Here is a 22,527-nt window from a genome sequence, read left to right as displayed (position 1 = left end):
CGAGCATTATGTGAATCTTTTGTCAACAAATTTTGAGGATTTTGTGTTATCTTTGGTGGATTCTAAAAAATGGAATAGAATGGTGGGAGATAATAATGGAGATGAAAATGTTAAGAATTTGAATCCAAAAGTTTCAAAGCAGATCAGTCGGTTTTCAGATTTTTTCAAACTACGCATGTTCATTAATTTTTTTAAAATAAAAGAAGTTGAATTGATAGATATTCATAGAATATTCCTGAAACTGTCAAAAACTGAAAGTAAGTAAATTATCAGTCATAAATGTTACTGATGAAAAAATATGTCCAGACAGAGGGCACCGATGCCAGCACCCAGGATGCCACTGCCAGTCAGTTCGAGAAAGATGGAGCCACCGACGGCGACATGTGAGATATTCCTATCAAGTCAGAGTGTACTTAAACTAGAAATCGTGTGGATTTCAGGAAGCGTAGCATAGCTTTGTGTTTGGCAGACAAGAATGGTTTCACCTTTTCGTCCTCCAAAACTGAGTATTCCTTTTCACAACTTTCACCAGTTCTATCCGGACCCTGAAATCCGTCTGGGAAAATCCACCAAGGAAGCCAAATTTTTAGGGGTCGTTTTTGATCAGTAGCTGAACTTCCTCAGCCATATCAAACAGCTGAAAATGTCTTGTCAGAAAGCCCTGAACATCATCCGAGCGGTGGCACACACGGACTAGGGTGCCGATAGAACTCTCTTGCACCTCTACAGAGCCCTGGTACGGTCCAAACTGGACTACGGAAGTGTAGTATACGGCTCGGCCAGACTGTCTTACCTGAAACTGCTGGACCCTATACACCACCAAGGGCTCCGTCTCAGTTTAGGTGCTTTCCGCACCACCCCTGTGCACAGCCTGTATGCAGAGGCGGGGGAACCGCCTCTCTCCAACCGCAGATTGAAGCTGACCCTAAATTATTACTTGAAACTGTTTTCTGAACCTACAAACCCTGCTTACGACGCCGTATTTAACAACCCTTTCGACAAGAAATTTAAAGACAACCCAAACTGCATCCCTCCTCTTGGACTCTGCATTCACCCGCACACAGAAAATGCCGATCTGGATGTCAGTGGCATCTCAGATGCATCTCAGATTTCTCCAAGTTCCCCGACAGCCCTCCGTGGACCTTTAGAACACCTGAGGTCCGATTCGATCTGGCCTCGTACCGTAAAGACTCCACCAGTTCTCTGGCCTCTTTTCGGAACTCTGCCACAAATTTCCCACTTTTCAAAAGAATCTTCACTGACGGTTCCAAGTCAGAGGACGGAGTCGCTGCATCTGCATTCTGTCCCGCCTTTCCTGACCGGCCCTCAGCGGAACACATTCTGACAGCTCAGTGTACACTGCGGAACTGACCGCACTGGTTCTGGCGGTAAAAATGGTTCTCTTTGAAACAAAAGAGATTCATGATCTTTTCCGACTCCTTGTCAGCCCTGGAGGCGATCGCCTGCAGGAATATCACTCATCCCAAACTGCTGGAATTTTATGAAGCTTTTACTCTTGCAACGAAGAAAGGATACGAGGTTGTGTTGGCCTGGGTTCCCGGACATGTTGGCATTCGTGGTAACGAAAGGGCAGACCTGCTGGCCAGGAACGCTGCAAAGAATTATCCAGATCCTTTGTACCATACACAGACATGAAGCAGAAGGTGAACACTTATGTTAAGGATCTTTGGCAAGAGGAGTAGAACACCCAGATGGACAAGCTCTTTCAGATCCGTCCAGACCTAAAAGAGACCCTCCCTTCAGGGGTGAAGAACAGAAAGGAGGAGTCTATGCTGTGCAGACTGCATGCGGGGCACACTTTTTTTTACTCATTCTTACTTGTTGAAGGGGGAAGAGGCCCCTCGATGTATTCCCTGTGATGAGCCTCTCACCGTGAAACATGTGCTCCTTGACTGTTGGGATCTGCATGACGTTAGACACAGACATTACACGGCGGTTTCTTTGAAGACCTTGTTTCGTGATGTCCCTCCGTGGGTGCTGATGGACTTCTTAAAAGAAGTGAACATTTTTAACGAGATTTGAAGGTTTTAAACTATGGAAGTTTTTTTTTTAACTTTGGAGTGGAAAGTTTGAAGTGGTGACTCGTTTTGTTTTTTACCCTTGTAGTAGTTATTAACGCGGCGATAGCCTTGAGATGGCCTTAGTGGTCGGCGAGGCTCAAAGCACCATCATTTCATTTCATTTCAACATAGCTTTGATTGACTCATTTGAAGATCATGTCAGCAGTCAGCATTGGAAGAACCACCACAAAGACAGGCTTTGCAGATGACTGTCTGGCATGCAGTGAGCAAGAACACATTTAAATATTTGTAACTTAAAAAATGAAACTTGGTTAAAACATCACCTGAATCTTTTGTAAACAAATTTCTAGGATTTTGTGTTATCTTTTGTGGATTCTAAAAATGGAAGAGAATGGTGGGAGATCACAATGTAGATGAAAATGTTAGGAATTTAAATCCCAAAGCATCAAAGCAGATTAATCAGTTTTCAGATTTCTTCAAACTACGCATATTTATTTTGGTAAAATAAAAGAAGTTGAAATGTTAGGTAATTATAGGTGTCATTTTTGGCTCTTTTCTCCTTAAAACTGTCAAAAACTGAAAGTAAGAGCGTTTAACTATTGAAATTTATCAGTCATAAATGTTACTGACGAAAAAATGTATGTCTAGGGGGACAGAGGACGCCTACACCAGCATCGGGGAGGACGCTGCCGATGCCAGCACCCAGGACGCCACAGCCAGTGGGTTCCAGACAGATGTGGCCACCGACACCGACCGGTGAGATATTCCTATCAAAATTGGACTGTACTTTGACTAAAAATCATGTGGATTTCTGTAAGTGTAACATAGCTTTGACTAACTTGAGTGACTCATGAGCAGTCAGCATTGGAAGAACTACCACCACAAACACAGACTTTGCAGATGACCTTAAATGTCTGGCAGGCAGTGAGCAAGAACTCATCGTACAAGTGTGTGTAACTATTTTAGAAAATGAAACTGGGATAAAGCATGACCTGAATCTTTTGTAAACAAAATTTGAGGATTTTGACCCAACTTTGGCAGATTCTGTATATGGAATAGAATGGTGGGAGATTACAGAAAAGTTGAAAATGTTAAGAATTTTTTTGTAAGATTTTCTCAACCAATGGATATTTATCTTGTCAAAATAAAAGGAATTAAATTGTGAAGTAATATTGATAGGTATAATTTTTGGCAGGTTTTTCCTTGAAACTGTCAAAAACGAAATTAAGTAGGTTTAACTATCGAAATGAAGTATGTGTCATAAATGTTACTGATGAAAAAATATATGTCCAGAGGGACAGAGGTCGTCGACACGACACCGCCACTGCCAGTGGGTTTGAGACAGATGGAGCCTCCGACTCCAACAGGTGAGGCATTACTATCTAAATGAGACTATACTTTCAACCAGAAATGATGTGGATTTCAGGAAGTGTAACATAGCTTTGACTCACTTGAAAATTATATCAGTCAGCATGGGAAGAACTAGCACAAACATAGGCTCTGCAGATGACATTAAATTTCTGGCAGGTAGCCAACAGGAACTCGTGATACAAGTGTCTGTAATCCATTAAAAAACAAGAGAGGCAAGGCCTTCAAGACTCACTTGTGATTCACTTGAACAAGAGGCAAAGCCTTCATGGCTCATGTGTGAATCCTGTCCAAATGACAACTTTTTGGTTCAATGCATAGAAAGGAAAATTGCAAGTATATTATATACCTGGTAATCACTCCATGTCCTTATGAAATATGTGTATGTTGGTGAAAGCCCGGTTCCCAATACTCTGTGATTGACAATGGAGAGAGAGAGAGAGAGAGAGAGAGAGAGAGAGAGAGACAGTGTGCGTTTACACTGTTAACCGTGACAGTCCGAGTTTGAAATCCATGTCTCATCCGTCTTCTCATACTTTATTTAAAATCATGCAACGATACACCAATCTAATGTGCAGGAAGCATACTGCACACAGAAAATGAACCCATGGCAACATAAGTGTTTGTCCTCTGGCAAAAGTTGTGCAGACGAAATCTACCCCGATAGGTACACAAACATATGCATGCACTCAAAGCCTGATGTATTGGGTTATGCTGCTGATCAGGCATCTGTGTGGTAGACGTGGTTTAGCACATATATGAGTTTGTTCTAATGCCACCATCTTGAGAAACTGACATTTTGAATGTACTGATGGAAATGGTTTCTGAAATGACTGACTGGTGGTGGAAGAAGATGAGCTCAGGTGGTTGGAGGGAGTGGTCATCAACCTGGAGGTTGCTTGTCGTTCAATGAGGGAAGCACTGGGCCAGCTTTTTAGCTGAAATGCTTTAACTGTAGTGATGTTCTTGTTTTCATTTATTTATCTTAATATCATTCTTTTTTCTTTTTTTTTTTGGTAGGTGTGACTTTGGTTAGATATTAAAATAAGATATCTTCATTTATCTTATTTTAATATCATTATTATTATTGATTTTTGTTGTTTATTTTTGGTAAGCATGACTTCGGTTAGATGTAAGTAATGGCTGCTTGTGTTGCAGCAAGTTGTGGACTTTATTCAGAGTGGTAAATGTGTTGGGACACTGAATATCAATCACCACAGTGATGGTTTTCATTTTGGCTACTTCTCATTCATAAAAATGCTGAATTAAATATGTAATATAGTTTCTGCCATGAACTTAGTTTTGGGATTTAAAATCTTGAACATGAGTTAGCCATTAAAAAAAAAAAACCAATTTGTGTGTGACTGTGTGTCATATAATATTGATCTTGATCTTGTATATATAAAAAAAAAAGGGGTGTGGGGGGAGGGATTTTGTGTGTGTGTGTGTGTGTGTGTGTGTGTGTGCATGAATAGTCATATGCATGCACATATAACTACATGCATCAAATTGGCCTTTCCATTAATCTATCGATAGAGTAAACCAATCAAACCTGAACATTGACATAATTATACATAATACGCAAATTGTACATAACAGGCATAGAAAACAAAAAAAAAAAAATGCCAGCAGGCAACTCGTATATCCTAGGTCCAAATTTGAATACAGCTTTGCAAGAATGCACAATTATGAAGTCCAGAAAAATAAATAATCATGGCTATCTTGAAAAAAATGGATGGGAATGAATAGCATGGCTGAAGTAATAAATGACAGAAAAGGAAAAGTGACATATAAAATGATAAATTTTCAGGAGAGGGTTTCCAGAGGGTGGGCATTGTATTTTAATGGAAAGAGTCCCTGACATCCCCACAGGAGCACACAAACAGCACCTTCAACAAACCAAACATCAACTGATCAAGCAACAGAGGCTTATGATGTTGTATTGTATTGTGTTTATTTAGATCAAAAGCATACAGGTTTTCTCACAGAAGATTCTGTTGTTCCTGTCCTAGCTGATGTCCATTTCCTGAAACAGAAGGGCGACGAATTGTCAGTCATAAGAGATAAATATGCAAAGACATGTGTTTGCAACTGAATTTTGTCGGGCTTCTACCATACAACCTTTTCAGCAAGGGAAACCCAAAAATGCGTGCATCATGCCAGCTGGTATAGTTTGTGGAACAAATACCCACAACCTGTCCAGCATGGGAGGCCCTACCAGGCATGTGACACATCAAATGACATAGCTCGACAGGTCACTGAAGCACTCAAGCTACCCCACCACGACAAGGTATCAGTTCCATGGGGTAGTAACATATCAAGTTTATTCATGTATTCATTTGTCAGAATGTCATATACAAACCAATGTGAAGCTCACTTTGTAAAACACAATATATTAGCACTAATGTTTACTGAATAGTTTGCAATTTAAAGAAAAAAAAGTAAAACAATGGATTATGTTTAAGCATTTAAATCTGGTCTTCTTCTTATGCTACAATTTTTATTGACATTTCACTGTCTGCTGATTAACCATAATTCCATGCCTACAACACCAGTACAAGGCAGTATACCCTCCACACCAAAAACCATCTTCAAATTAGAATGGACCATCTCACGAGAAAGAGCTATAGATCTACATCATATATGTGAAGCAAGTTTTTTCAACAATCCCAAATTTCCTGATCAAGGCATCTATTTCAGAAAAAGTGCATGCCAACACAGCAACGCACTGTTTTGTGCAAACAACATGCACAAGTGTCCAAAGCTTCTGCTGTGGCTGCATGTGATCAAATGTCAATTAATATGCGAGTGTAAACTTCTACTTGTTATGTATCTGATCTATCAACCCGTTTGATGGCAGATACTTGAAGCTGAACTGGACACTTAAACTTTGTAATGATAAAATTTTATGGTGCCAAGTGTATTTTACATGTATATGTGTGTATACATGCATGTGTATTTTATATGTATATCTATCAATCAATGTATCTACCTATCTATATATAAGTTCTACATACATGTTACAACTTGTATATTTAAATAAAGATATAGAATATACACAAAATGTATACATACATTTTAACATACATGTGCACCTAACACTAACAGCTACCCACAACACAGTTTTGTCAGCCAGTTTGGCAACCTTCTCTGATCTATAGCCGTAACAGTTAAGATTGATAATATTAATGATGATAATGATCATACTATTCATAGCCATGTTTCAACTAAACACTAAATATAAGAAACCTTGGTCATTTGTTACGTACTGTGCTAGCCATCTAAAGAGAAAAGATGATCTTACCTTTCAGTGTTCACAGTGAAAGGGCAAGTCTGTCATGGATCCTGTCATATAATCCTGTCAATCACAAACACTTTTGTTTATATAACACATTAGATCAATGCTACATACACACAACAAAATGTGACTAACACACATACCCACACACACAAAATGGATACATACATTTTAACATACATGTGCACCTAACACTAACAGCTACCCACAACACAGTTTTGTCAGCCAGTTTGGCAACCTTCTCTGATCTATAGCCGTAACAGTTAATAATAATGTTAATGATGGTCAAGTTCACTGATGATGCAGGTGAGGGGAACATACTGACACCTTTCCAGATGGAGATGACATAGGATTGGTGCCACACAGCAGTGTTCCACCTTTTGCTGCCCTGTGTCTACTCTGATGGCAAATGTTTTCTCTCTCATTCTTTTGAGATAATGAGACTGCTACATGAAATAATCTATAATTGACTTGAATTTGTACCCTAAAACTCACATATATCTTATTATCTATATCTCTATCTATCTGTCAAATATGTGCAAGTGTATTTTACATCTATATGTGTATACAGGCATGTGTATTTTATATGTATATCTATCAATCAATGTATCTATCTATCTATATTTAAGTTCTACATACATGTTACAACTTGTATATTTAAATAAAGATATAGAATATACACAAAATGCATACATACATTTTAACATACATGTGCACCTAACACTAACAGCTACCCACAACACAGTTTTGTCAGCCAGTTTGGCAACCTTCTCTGATCTATAGCCGTAACAGTTAATATTAATAATATTAATGATGATAATGATCATACTATTCATAGCCATGTTTCAAATAAACACTAAATATAAGAAATTGAGGTCATTTGTTACATACTGTGCTAGCCATCTAAAGAGAAAAGATGATCTTACCTTTCAGTGTTCACAGTGAAAGGGCAAGTCTGTCATGGATCCTGTCATATAATCCTGTCAATCACAAACACTTTTGTTTATATAACACATTAGATCAATGCTACATACACACAACAAAATGTGACTAACACACATACCCACACATACAAAATGGATACATACATTTTAACATACATGTGCACCTAACACTAACAGCTACCCACAACACAGTTTTGTCAGCCTGTTTGGCAACCTTCTCTGATCTATAGCCGTAACAGTTAATAATAATGTTAATGATGGTCAAGTTCACTGATGATGCAGGTGAGGGGAACATACTGACACCTTTCCACCTTTTGCTGCCCTGTGTCTGTCCCTGTAGCAAATATTTTCTCATTTTTTTGAGGTAATGAGACTGCCACATGAAATAATCTATAATTGACTTGAATTTGTACCCTAAAACTCACATATATCTTATTATCTATATATCTATCTATATATCTATCTATTCTATGCAAGTGTATTTACATGTATATGTATATACATGCATGTATATTTTATATGTATATTTATCAATGTATGTATCTATCTATATATATATATATATCTACATACATGTTACAACTTGTATATTACCTTTCAGTGTTCACAGTGAAAGGGCAAATCTGTCATGTATCCTCAATCCTGTCATATATCCTCTCAATCACAAACACCTTTGTGTTTTGTATATGTAACACATTAGATTAATGTTACATAGTAACATACACACAACAAAATGTGACTAACACTCACACATACAAAACGTGATGCATTTTAACATACATGTGCACCTAACACTAACAGCAACCCACAACACAGTTTTGTCCACCAGTTTGGCAACCTTGTCTGATCTATAACTGTAACAGTTAATAGGAATCTTAATGATGATAATGATAGTATTTACTAATAACTTTTTTTTCTCAAAAGTTGTATCACATAACTAAAGTAATAGGCACAAAATATCCATTTGATGATTGTGGCTGTTGAACTTGTATAAGATATGTCAGTCGATCATGTAAAATGATAATTATACATATATATATATGTGTGTGTGTGTGTGTGTGTGTGTGTGCTAACATGTATGTTAATGTAATATATCATATGTACATTTAACACAATCCAACTCTACACAGTATATTTCACACAATTTTAATATAAACTTTAACTGGGTGTTGAAGAGGGAGAGGTGGCATAGCATATTTTGTTTTACTAAATGTATGTTCTATGTGGAAAGCTGTAACTGGTATGAACTAGGTACACATAAACATATATAAATAAGCAGCAACAACATTCGACAATCGTAGTCATAACTGACACAAGGCATGCAGCATTGTTGTTGGAGTGAGACGTGTATCTATCTCTATAAAAAATTATATTTCACATTATTATGCAAGAGCTGAATGACAGACAAGTGGAGAGAGAGCCAGGCACATCAACTGATCATACTATTCATAGCCATATTTCAACTAAACACTAAACATCAGAAACTGTAGTCATTTGTTGTGTACTGTGCCAGCCATCTAAAGAGAAAAGATCTTACCTTTCACAGTGAAAGGGCAACTCTGTCATGTATCCTGTCATATATCCTGTCAATCACAAACAGTAACAATTTACATTTTAGTATATACGTGAAACTGTAACTAGTGTAAGTGTAATGTAAAACTCTCTCTCTCTCTCTCCCTCTCTCTCTCTCTCCCCCTCTCTCCCTCTCTCTCTCTATACACACACACACACACACACACACACACACACACACACACACACATATATGCATATATATATATATATATATATATATATAAAGATGATAGGGAAGAGGTATCATCACGCACATCTGTTTATGTATATTTGTGCGTGCCTATGTGTTGTGGGTAGCTGTTAGGTACACATGTTATGTTGAAATGCATGTATCCATTTTGTGTGTGTGTGTGTGTGTGTGTGCTTGTGTGCTTGTGTTTGTGTGTGTGTGACTGAATCACATTTTGCTGTGTGTATGTAACACTGATCTAATGTGTTATGCAAATAAAAGTGTTAAAATTTTAATCATAACATTATAATATAAATTCATCATTTTAAGTCCAGTCCAGTTACTCAAGGAGGCATCACATTCACAGAGTTTGGACAAATATATATATATATATATATATATATATATATATATATATATATATAGCTCAGAGAAGGTTGCCAAACTCGCTGACAAAACAATACGTTGTGGGTAGCTCACTAGCTGTTAGTGTTAGGTGCAAATGCATACTTGTAAAAATGTATGTATTCATTGTGTGTGTGTCTCTGTGTGTGTGTGTGTGATATTTTGTTGTGTGTATGTAACATTGATCTAATGTGTTATGTAAACAAAAGTGTTTTTGTACAGCACCTACACCAGATTTCTGGATAGTGTGCTATAAAAGTATCCATTATCATAATTTCCATTATTATATGTTGTTTTTGTTTGTTTATAATGTGCATGAAATAAAACAATGAGACTGAGAATGACTGATTTCTAAGTAAAATTTTAATCATAACATTATAAAATAATTTCATGGTTGTAAGTCCAGCTCAGTTACTCAATGTGGCATCATATTCACAGAGATTGGACACACACACACACACACACACACACACACACACACACACACACATACATATATATATATATATATATATGTATATATATATATATATATGTATGTATATCTATTATTTTAGTTGTTTTTGTTTGTTTGTTTGTTGTTGTTGTTTTTTTTGGTTTTTTTTTTCGGGGGGGGGGGGTTACATGATGGACTGACATATTATCTCATACAACTTGAGTTCAACAGCCACAATCATCAAACTGATTTTTGTGTGTATTACTTTAGCGGTGTGACACAACTTATGAGGAAACAAAAATGTTATTAGTATTACTATCATTATTATAATAATTATTATTATTATTAAATGTCATGGCTTTCTATCAGAGAAGGTTGGTTGCCAAACCGGTTGAAAAAACGACCCACACGATCAGATTTCTTCTGTTTTCATTTACTCTTAACATCATGCCTATCTGTCTAGCAGTAACACAACAGTCACCTGAATAAAGATAAACATTTGACAAAACTTGTACACAATAAAAGACATCTTTTAACGTTTTCTTTCACTAACTTCGTACTTAGCAAACACTGATACATCCACCCACCTTCTTGATCCTCGATCGAACGACGCGACGCTATCCCACGATGCTTCACGATTTGGAAAAAATGCAAAGAAAAGATATAGGCTCACATTGTTTACACACTTGAGCCAAAAATCTATTCGTTAAAAAGGGTTCTGTATATGTTATTATAAAACTTCGGGTTAAAAGAACAAGAAAAAAAAGAAATTCCAACAGCAGAAGCGAACCCCAGGTTTTCGAATGAGAAGAATCTGTCTTACCCATTGCACTATCGTGCCACCTGTACTGACGCTCAAAAATATAGTATTTAATTTAAACATGCTTTTTTTAAAGGGCGATAAATTGTTTGCAGTATTCGCAGTGAGAACGCTGTTCAAATCATATGATTCTGGTGTATCTTGGGCATTCAAAAAATCTTTAACGACAATAAAAAAAATTTTTTAAGTCCTTGGTAAAGAAGACGTGGCTATCGCCGCAATCACACTGCAACATTTAGCCATTTTCTCTGGATCTAGATAGATGTACAAGTTTAGTTACACCAGTTGACACGGTCGATTAAATTTCTCTTTTATGTTCATTCCAGTTTTATAGTTTTAAAGTTGATATGAAAATTGAGTATTTTGTTAAACTAAGAACATGTAGAGCCAAGTACAAGTACTTCTAAACGTCGTATGAAGTGAAAAGGACTTCTTTTTGAGAAAAGTCAAGACTGGAATTTTTTTTGTTTCATCAATTCAAGGGTATTAACTCGCATGGTTACAATTTTTAACTGTGAATACCGACTGATTCTGTGGATAATTTTATGGCAGTTTCGGGCATAATCCAGTAAGTGATGAGGCGTTCACAAATCTTTCTCTGAATAAATATTTAACGGTCTCCTTCTCCAACTTTCCATCACATGTTATCGTGTAATGTCAATTGAATTTTGGATTGAACGGGCAGGTCAACAACTTGAAACAAAATGGCGTCGTTCGCGTTCGCAAGACTGAATAGGCCTATGAGCACGCGCTTTGAATGTGTATAAATATGTGTACCCAATCATTGTTTTTTGCACATGAACTTCAGGGCTTAGCCAACAGATCTATAAAGTCCACTCGTCGTATTGATTTTAGTATTTTCCGAAAAAGACCACTTGGGCGAATGAACATAGTGAAAGCCCTGTACACTGAGAGTAAAATACACAAGCTTTTTATGTACTGAGTATAATTTCAAAATGTAATGTTTAAGATGAGAAAGATCAGTTTAAAGCAAATTAAGCCCCCAGCATAAGTACAGATTAATTTCCCTTTTTTACTAACTTCACCAATACGTTTGCAAAATAAATAAAACTTCCATGCTTAGCAAAAGAAGTTCCTGTTCGAACAAAAAATGAAAATAATGACTGCTCTTGTTGTTGGGTCAGAATATCAGATCAAAGTGCCAAGTTTAGAGATTACAAAAAATATAAATATAACAGTAAATGCAGTTTGCATATGATTAGGCTTCATTTTTTATTTTTTTGTGCCCATCCCAGAGGTGCAATATTGTTTTAAACAAGATGACTGGAAAGAACTGGATTTTTCCTATTTTTATGCCTAATTTGGTGTCAACTGACAAAGTATTTGCAGAGAAAATGGCAATGTTAAAGTTTACCACGGACACACAGACACACACACACACACACACACAGACAACCGAACACCGGGTTAAAACATAGACTCACTTTGTTTACACAAGTGAGTCAAAAATGAAACAGCATGCATACTTACATTCTTAAAACGCTGAATCAAAAGGAAATGTCGTGATTCTGCCATGGCACTTCCTGATGATGAACAGGAAGAAAGTCGCCAAATACAGAAATGGGTGCAAAGGACAGTGATACGGACCTGTGAACTCCTTACTGAGCTATGTTAGTGACCAGTTCGCCATGGAATGCAACTGATGTGATGAAGACATTTGCAATTTAGTGATGCTTGCAACCTCTGGGATGAAAATCAAAAGTGAATGATGTCTCTAGAGAAAACAAATATATTAGGAAATGTCAAAAATGAACGCTAGCAAATGCAATGATACATGCCAACTGTTGCTAGAAGACATAAAAATGATGCACTAGTTGTCAAAATGATCCAATATGCAGCACTATGTACCAATAATGTTTTAGCATAACTTGTTTTGTAAACTCAACCATTGGCTTCATTTGATATGTTTTTACTTGAAAAAAACCAAACCCCTCTCCCTTTCCCAAGATCCCAGAAAGCCCTGACACCATGTATAAATACTTTATTGACAGACTGTCTTAAATGTATCTGACCATTTGTATGTGGTCATGTTATCAGGGATCTGTGATGTCAACAAGCATGCCGCAGGACTTCAAGAGGCCTCTGAAAAAGCTAAGATGACCCTCCCTTATCTCTCCATTATCTTTGTCTTGTCTGTCCCAGTGTGTGTGTGTGCACCCGTGCCCGTCCATTTGTCTGTCTCTCACTGGATGGTTGCCCTGAGTGGATGTGTGCACTGAGTTCAGCATGGTGTTGAGCTCTGACCATCACTAACAACCTAACCCTTCCTAACCCAAACACACTGCACAGTATGGATGCCGTGTGTGTGTGTGGATTGTGAAGAACAAATAACTGCAGCGCAAATGCCTTGAGTTTCCTTGTTTTCAGGCAGACCATTGAGGTACAGCGCCATGACTGGGGTCATAACCAGAGCTGAGCAGGACACCACCAGCAGGATCCAGGATCATGGGGCCACCACTGCTTAGGGTTTAACCCGAAGCTTTATAATAACAAATACAGAACACATTTCAACGATTAGATTTTTTTTAAAAATGTATCGCAAATGAATCTTGAAGGCCTTTCCTCTTTTGTTTTACATTGTGGTTGTTCCAGTGTGATTTTGTGTGTGCAGATATCCATTTGTCCAGAAAATATATTTGTGCAAATTACCTAATATTTGTATCTGATTTCAAAACAACAGCATGTCACGAAAGATAAATAAAATGGGAAAACATCACGTGTTTTGTATTTATTCATTTCACTTTCAGAAAATATATACTTTCATGGGTCTTTCTCCAATAACAAAGAGCACAGAATTTTTTGAAAATTTATACCCATTTTTTGTGAAAAAAACCCTGGCAAATAGATTTCACTTAAATCTTATTTTCCTGGCAGCGAAAGGGTTTAAAGCAGCGGACAGATCTCATAAAAAGTACCATAACAGATGTTCCAGATTTACCCTCTTTGTAACAATCTATATTTATCTTCTGACAATCCCTGCTTTACCATTCACTCTTGTGACAATACCTGCTTTCCCATGTACCCTCTTTGAGACAATCCCTGCATTACCATGTACACACATTGTGACAATCCCTGCCTTACCATGTACACGCATTGTGACAATCCCTGCCTTATCATGTAACCTCTTTGTGACAATCCCTGCCTTATCATGTACCCTCTTTGTGACAATCCCTGCTTTACCGTTTACCTTGTTTATGATATTACCTGCTATACCATTTACCCTCTTTGTGAAAATCTGCTTTACCATTCAATCTTTTTGTGACAATCCCTACCTTACCATTTACCCCCTTTGTGACATTCCCTGCTTTACCATTCACCCCCTTTGTGACATTCCCTGCTTTACCATTCACCCTCTTTGTGACAATCCCTTCTTTACCATTCACCCTCTTTGTGAAGATACCTGCTTTACCATGTACCCTCTTTGTAACAATCTGCACAATACAAAAAGTCAAAAAGAATGCAACACGATATAATACAACCAACACAATACATCCAATACAATGCAACAAAATACACTACATCCAACACAATGGAACAATAAAAAAAATTTTTTTAAACGTCCAAGAAAATACAATACATCCAACACAATGCAACACTATACAATACATCCAACACAATACTTCCAACACATCGATGACAATGAAACGATACATCCAACACAATACAAAACTTCCCAGACAATGCAACACAATACATCCAACACAATGCAATACTTCCAACACAACACGATACAATACATCCAACAACACATCCAACACAATGGAACGCATCCAACACAATACAATACATCGAATAATACAACACAGTACATACAACACAATAGAATACATCTAACATAATGCAATACATCCAAAACAGTACGAAAAAAATACAATACATCCAATACACAATACAATACATCCAACAAACAATACAACCACCTTAATACAATACATCCAACACAACGCAAAAAACATACATCCAACACAATACCGTCCATAAAACAATACATCCATCTCAATACACTACATCAACACATCACAGCACAATACAACTCGATCCAATACATCCAACATTGTGCAACACAATACAATCCAACACAATGGAACACATGCAATATATCCAAAACTATACAACAGAATACATCCAACACACTACAATACATCCAACACAATTCAACATAATGCAATACATCCAACATAATGCAACACATCCAATACAATACAGCACAGTACCAAATGCATGTGGCATGCACACAGCACGGTGGAACTAGATGGACGTCGGTGGCTCTCCTGAGCCCACGCCCTTTTATGGATCTCGTTTTTAATTCCATAAGGGTGTCTAGCCACCCGCCTCACCAGTCCCGGAAGGGAGCGGTGGGAACACCGGTTTAGTCGCCGGCAACCCGACCCTGAACAGGTTGTACTGGATTACAGGTTACCAGTAGCAGATCTAATGATCTGACCTGACCATGAATATATACAAGGCAAAACAATACATCAGTACAGCACAATACAACAAAATACAATACATTCAACACACGGAACACAATCCAACACAACACAAAACAGTACAGCACAATACAACACAATATACTGCATCCAACACAATTCAGTACATTCAACACAATATGATACAATCCAACACATTACAACATAATACAATACATACAACATAATACACTACATCTAACAGTATAATACATCCAACACAATACAGCACAATACAATACATCCAACACAATACATTATATAATACATCCAACACAATACAACATTATATAATACATCCAACACAAGACAAGACAAGGATTTTAATGTCCATTCAGCGTTACATCGCCCTTCAGACAAGGGGGCAAGAAACAACACACATTCTTGTGAACACCTCAAAAGAATTTGTATGGTCATTTGAACTATAAACACCGACGCACACATACGCTTTCAGACGGAAACAAATTCATTCACGCACGCTCACTCTCGCGCAAGGTTGTGAGCGCCAAGTCGCAACCATCCCTGTCTGAACCCCCCACACCCCCTCCCCATCCAAGACTGACACACACACACACCTCACTCACACATCCCACATACCCACACATCCTCCTCACCCACAATCGCACACACACGCGCGTGGACAGAGGATCATCTTGAGACGAATTCCTAGAACGTTAAATGCGGTCACAATTAATAATTTCCATTTTCTTTTTTCTTATTTGCATTGCTTTTGCAATGAATCCCGCAAATTCTTTTAGAAAAAATGTTTCATGAAAGAATGTTTGCCACACTGTTTTGATCAGGAACACCGGTGAACAAGTCCAGTTCTGAACAGTTTTTCCTAATGTCACTATAAGTAGTACAATGAAACAAAAAATGAACTTCATCTTCTAATCCGTTTCCACATGGACAATTAACATCTGACAGATTTTCGTTATCAACTAAGAACCATCTTTTACAACTTTTTAGACCACTAACTCTGAGACGAAATCTGATAAGGTTATCTCTGTGCCACTTATTTGTGACACATGACAAATACTTTTCTGCCTGAAAAACACTTTTGAAAGAATTAAACCATCGGTATTTGTCATTACTCTCTATCTCCGAAAGCCAGTTTTGCTTGCTACATGAAATAAGTCTATCTTTAAATTCTAGATAAAACTAGACTCGTATCTGATACCCTGTGTACATACCTTACTAGTAACACTTGTCAAAGCTATACCTCGGTAATTATCTGGTTTGTTTGCATCTCCATTCTTATATAGTGGCACTATTATAGATTTCAACCATTCTACAGGAAAAACACCTAGAAGTAATCAACAAGAAAATCCACAACCAATACATCTGTATGTTTTAACATTTCCCCAACAATTTTGTCGGGTCCTGCACTTTTCCTCGCTTTGAGGTTACCAATACTGGCAAGAACCTCTTGCTTGGAAATCACATCATTAAACAGAACATCAGATGTTTCTTGTCCATTCTCTTCTGTATTGTCAATTTCTTCTGGTTGTGTTGCGTTTATGTCATTAAACACTGAAAAAATGCTGGTACCATTGTTCAGATGTGATGTCATTATATATGTATTTTTTTGTTAACTGATCTGATTGTTTGCCAAAATAGTTTCGTGTCATTAAATGCTTGTTTCAGTTTTGTTAATCTCATTTGGTCAAAATCATTTTTCTTTCTGCGCGATAGATGTTTATATTCTTTTCTTTCTTTAAAGTAAGTTTCTCTCTTTTCCTTAAGGCCATTCTTTGATTGTTTGACTTTTCTTAACAATTTTTTGACAGTTTTCTTCTTGTTACGGCATTCCTCATCAAACCAGTCGTTTCTCTTCTTTTTCTCTCCCACTACAGCTCTAATCATACACGCAGTAGCCCCGTATAATGACCTAATCAATATTTCAAGAGATGCATTTACATCTGTGTTGAGTTTTGCATATGCATTTTGTATACTGTGTCATCAGACTGCTGTTCCTCTTTGTACTGGGACACGTAATCGTCAGACCACATATGTTCTTCAACATTAACTGTTTTAACTACATACCTGTCCACATTATTACCACAGTAAATATTCTTCCATTTAAATTCTAAGGGTAAATGCCATAATTCAGCAATGATTTTCCAAAACTATTAACACATTCATCCTTCGATTTCCTTTGCACACCCTTAAAAGATGCACTCCCATCATCACCACCACTACTGTCCTCGTCACCATCATCATCATCATCGTCATCATCAGAATATGGGGAGTAGTTTATCATTCGTTCAGTTCTAGCTTGTTTACCTGCAGTTCTAGCATTAAGATCGCCAAGTATCATCAAATGTAGATCTTGATTTTGTGTCATCTGCAGAATAGTTTCCTCTAATTTGACAGTGCCATCTTTGATTTCCATCCGATCATATAAAGGTCCATTTTCTGGGAAAATATAACAAGCAATTAAAAGAATATCTTTACTACAGTTGAAAAGACATTTGTTCACTTTTACAGCTACAGTGTTTTCACAGTCAATCTTAATACATGGTGCAAAATCAGCCAATGACTAATTAACAGAACACCACCTGAATTTCGTCCATGTCGAGATAGTTTTTTGGCTGGGGCGGTGAATTTCACGTGATCTGGGAAAATACCATTGAAATAAAAGTTATTGTCAACAAAGGTTTCAGTGAGGCAAACGAAATCAAGTTTGGAAACAAAGCTCATGTAAGAAAAATTGTTTAGTTTTGAATAAAGGTTTTCTGCGTTATAAAGAAGAAAATGAATAAAATCAACATGACCCTGCCTGTCTTAGTGGGAAATCCTTGAAGACCGCCGTAGCTGGGAAGGGTTGTTTCCGAAATTCTTGTTGACGGGAGGGGAAGACTGACTGGCTCTGAACCAGTTCACACCTGCACGTCTCTGTCCCTGTCCCTGTCCACCACCACCACCCACACCCCTTGGTAACCACCACGTGCGCCCCGTGTATTGTTCCGCTCACTGCCCTCACTTGAACGAGGGGATTCCCCGTCACGCCTGCGGCCTTAACCTGAAACGTGACCTTTGTCCTCGTGACCTGATACTGTCGGCTGCTGGGTTGCTGCGGATGCTCCTTTGGCATCGGCACCGTCGTCGCCTGCTGTCGCTGCCACCTCCGCGAAGGTCCGGGGGTCTGGTCTCCGTGGTGCCACCGTCAGCTTGCCTCGCTTGAAAAAGGCAACATTCTCCTCCTTCCTGGCCTCCGACATCCAACACAATACAATAAAATACATTATATCCGACACAATGCAACACAATATAACACAATACCACACACCCAACACAATACATTGCATGCACAATACAATACATCCAATACACTAGAACAAAATACAACACATACAACACAATACAGCACATTACACTACAGCCAACGCAACACAAAACCGCACAATACAATACGATACACTCAAAACAATATAATACAATCCAACACAATACAACACAATAAACTACATCCACACAGTACAATACAACAATATAACAACAAAAACAAACAACAAAGAGCAACAACAAATAACAACAGAAACAACAATGATAATAATAATAATAATTTATAATAACAACAACAACAACAACAACAGCAGCAACAACAACAACCACCACCACCATAATAAGAAGAAGAAAAAGAAGAAAGAAGCAAGAAGGAAGAACAAGATTGTATTGGAGGTATTGGATGTATTGTACTTTGTTGTACTGTGTTGGATGTATTGTATAGTGTTGCTTTCTGTTGTACTATATAAAATAACTTGTATGTATTGTGTTGTACTGTGTTGAATGTAATGTATTTTGTTGCCTTGTGTTGTATATATTGTATTGTGTTGTACTGTGTTGGATGTATTATATTGTTTTGTGTTAGATGTAGTAGTAGTAGTAGTAATAATAATAATAATAAACATAATTATTAATTATTTATTATTATTATTAATATTTATTAATTAATATTATTTACGTTATATTAATAATTTATATGTTATTATATATATTAATATTTATTAATATTTATTATTTATTAATATTTATTAATTAATATTATTAATATAATAATAATATATATCATTATATATATATATTAATATTTTATTTATATTTTTAATATTTATTTATTAATATTTATTAATATTTATATTTATTAATATTAATTAATATTAATTCATATTTATTAATAAAGATTAATTAATAATATTAATTAATAAATATTAATAAATAATAATATTAACATATAAATATAATATAAAACAATACATCCAACACAATGCAATAGAATACCACATAGAACACTACATCAAACACAATACAGCACAATACCTCCAACACAATACATCCAAAACAGTATAACAATACATCCAATACACTGTGATACAATACAAAACATCCAATACAATACATACAAGACAAAAGAATACAACACAGTACAATACGACACAATACAATACATCCAATACAGTACAATACATACAACACAATGCAATACATCACAGCATAAAACAACACAATCCAATACATCCAACACAATAATACAATACATCCAATAGAATACATACAAGAGAAGGCAACACAATAGAACACAATACAATACATCCACCATAATACAACAATACAATACATCCAAAACAATACAATACATACAAGACAATACAACGCAACACATTATATACAACACAGCAAGATACGATACATCCAAAACAGTACAACACAATACAATACATCCAATACACTACATATAATAAAATACATACAATACTGTTCATCTAGCTCAATATAATACATTCAACATATTAGAATATAACCAACACAATGCAATACAATAAAATACAATACATCCAACACAAAAGAACGCAATACAATACACTACAACACAATACAATACAGTACAATACATCCAACACATACAACACAGTATAATACATCCAACACAGTACAACAGAATACAATACATCCAATACACTACAACCGAATACAATACATCCACCATAATATAACACAATACAATACATCCAACACAATACAATACATACAAGACAATAGTACACAAAACAAAACAATACATCCAACACAATACAATACATCCAAAACAATACAACACAATACAAATCATCCAACACCATGCAAAACAATACAATACATCCAACACAATGGAACACAATACAATGCATCCAACACAATACGGTGCATCCAAAACAGTACACCATACAATACATCCAATACAATGCAATACAATATAATAAAATACAATGCAATACATGCAACACAATACACTACATTCACCACAATACAATACTTCAGCATATTACAATACATACAAAACAATGAGCACAATACAATACATCCATAACAATCCAAAAGAATACAACATAATACACTACATCCAACACAGTACAACACAATACAATACATCCAGTACACTACAACAAAATAAAATACAGTACAATACAACACAATATAATACATCCAACACAGTATCACAGAATGCAATACATCCAATACACTGCAACACACCCACCAATACATCCAACGCAATATAATGCATACAAGACAATGGAACACAACACAATACAATACATCCAACACAGTACAATACATCCAAACACAAAGTAACACATCATAGCACAATACAAGACAATCCAATACATCCAACACAATACAATACATCCAACACAATACAACAAAACACAATATATCCAACACAATTGAACACAATGCAATGCATCCAAAACATTACAATAAAATACAGTACATAAAACACAATACAACACTACTTCCACCCCAATACAATACAATAAATTCGACATATCACAATACATCCGACACAATGCAACACAATACAACATAATACACTGCATCTAACACAATACAATACATCCAAACACAATAGAATACATCGAACACAATACAACACAGTACAATCCAACACAATACAACAAAATACAATACAATACATCCAACACAGTAAAATACATCCAACACAATGCAATACATCCAATAGAATACAACACAATACAATACATACAACACAAGACACAAAAATACAATACATCCAACACAATACAATAAACGACATTATATCCGACACAGTGCAACACAATATAACAAAATACCACAACCCAACGCAAACATTACATGCACAATACAATATATCCAATACACTAGAACAAAATACAATATATACAACACAATACAGCACATTACACTACATCCAACGCAACACAAAACAGCACAATACAATACGATACACTCAACATAATATAATAGAATCCAACACATTACAACATAATACAATACATCCAACACAATCCACCAGAATACAACATAATACAATATATTTAACAAAATACAATAAATCTAACAGAATACAACATAATACAATATATCCAATACACTACAACACACTAAATACATCCACCATAATAAAACACAATACCATATATACAAAACAATACAATACATACAAGACTGTAGAGCACAACACAATACAAACAATACAGCACAATACAAAAGATACAACACAATACATATCATCCAACACCATACAACACAATACAATACAATACATCCAAGACAATACAACAAAACACAGTACATCAAACACAATGGAACACAATGCAATGTATCCAACAAAATACAATACACTACAACACAATACAATACAATACATACAACACATTACAACACAATACACTGCAACCAACACAATACAATACATTGAACATATTACAATACATCCAACAGAATGCAAAACTATACAATACATCCAACACAATGCAACAGAATACAACATAATGCACTACATCTAACACAATACAATACAATACATCCAACAAAACACAACGACATAAAACAAATTACAATACATCCAACACAGCACAACACAATAATAATTATAATAACAATAACAATAATAATAATAATAATAATAATAATAATAATAATAATAATAATATAATAATAATAATAATAATAATAAT

At 36.0% G+C, this 22,527-nt stretch overlaps 1 long non-coding RNA gene across 1 annotated transcript; it reads right to left on the bottom strand.

The window, feature by feature from the left end:
- Positions 1 to 3,429: 3,429 nt before the first annotated feature.
- LOC143291696 (uncharacterized) lies at positions 3,430 to 13,109 on the bottom strand. Its single transcript, XR_013056564.1, has 5 exons — positions 10,825 to 13,109; positions 9,190 to 9,235; positions 7,635 to 7,688; positions 6,715 to 6,768; positions 3,430 to 5,436 (listed from the first exon to the last, which is right to left on the bottom strand). It is a non-coding gene; the product is annotated as an uncharacterized LOC143291696 (long non-coding RNA).
- Positions 13,110 to 22,527: the final 9,418 nt, after the last annotated feature.

This window comes from Babylonia areolata, chromosome 17, assembly GCF_041734735.1.
Source record: "Babylonia areolata isolate BAREFJ2019XMU chromosome 17, ASM4173473v1, whole genome shotgun sequence".
Classification (NCBI taxonomy): domain Eukaryota; kingdom Metazoa; phylum Mollusca; class Gastropoda; order Neogastropoda; family Buccinidae; genus Babylonia; species Babylonia areolata.
This window is presented reverse-complemented; position numbering and strand designations above follow the sequence as displayed.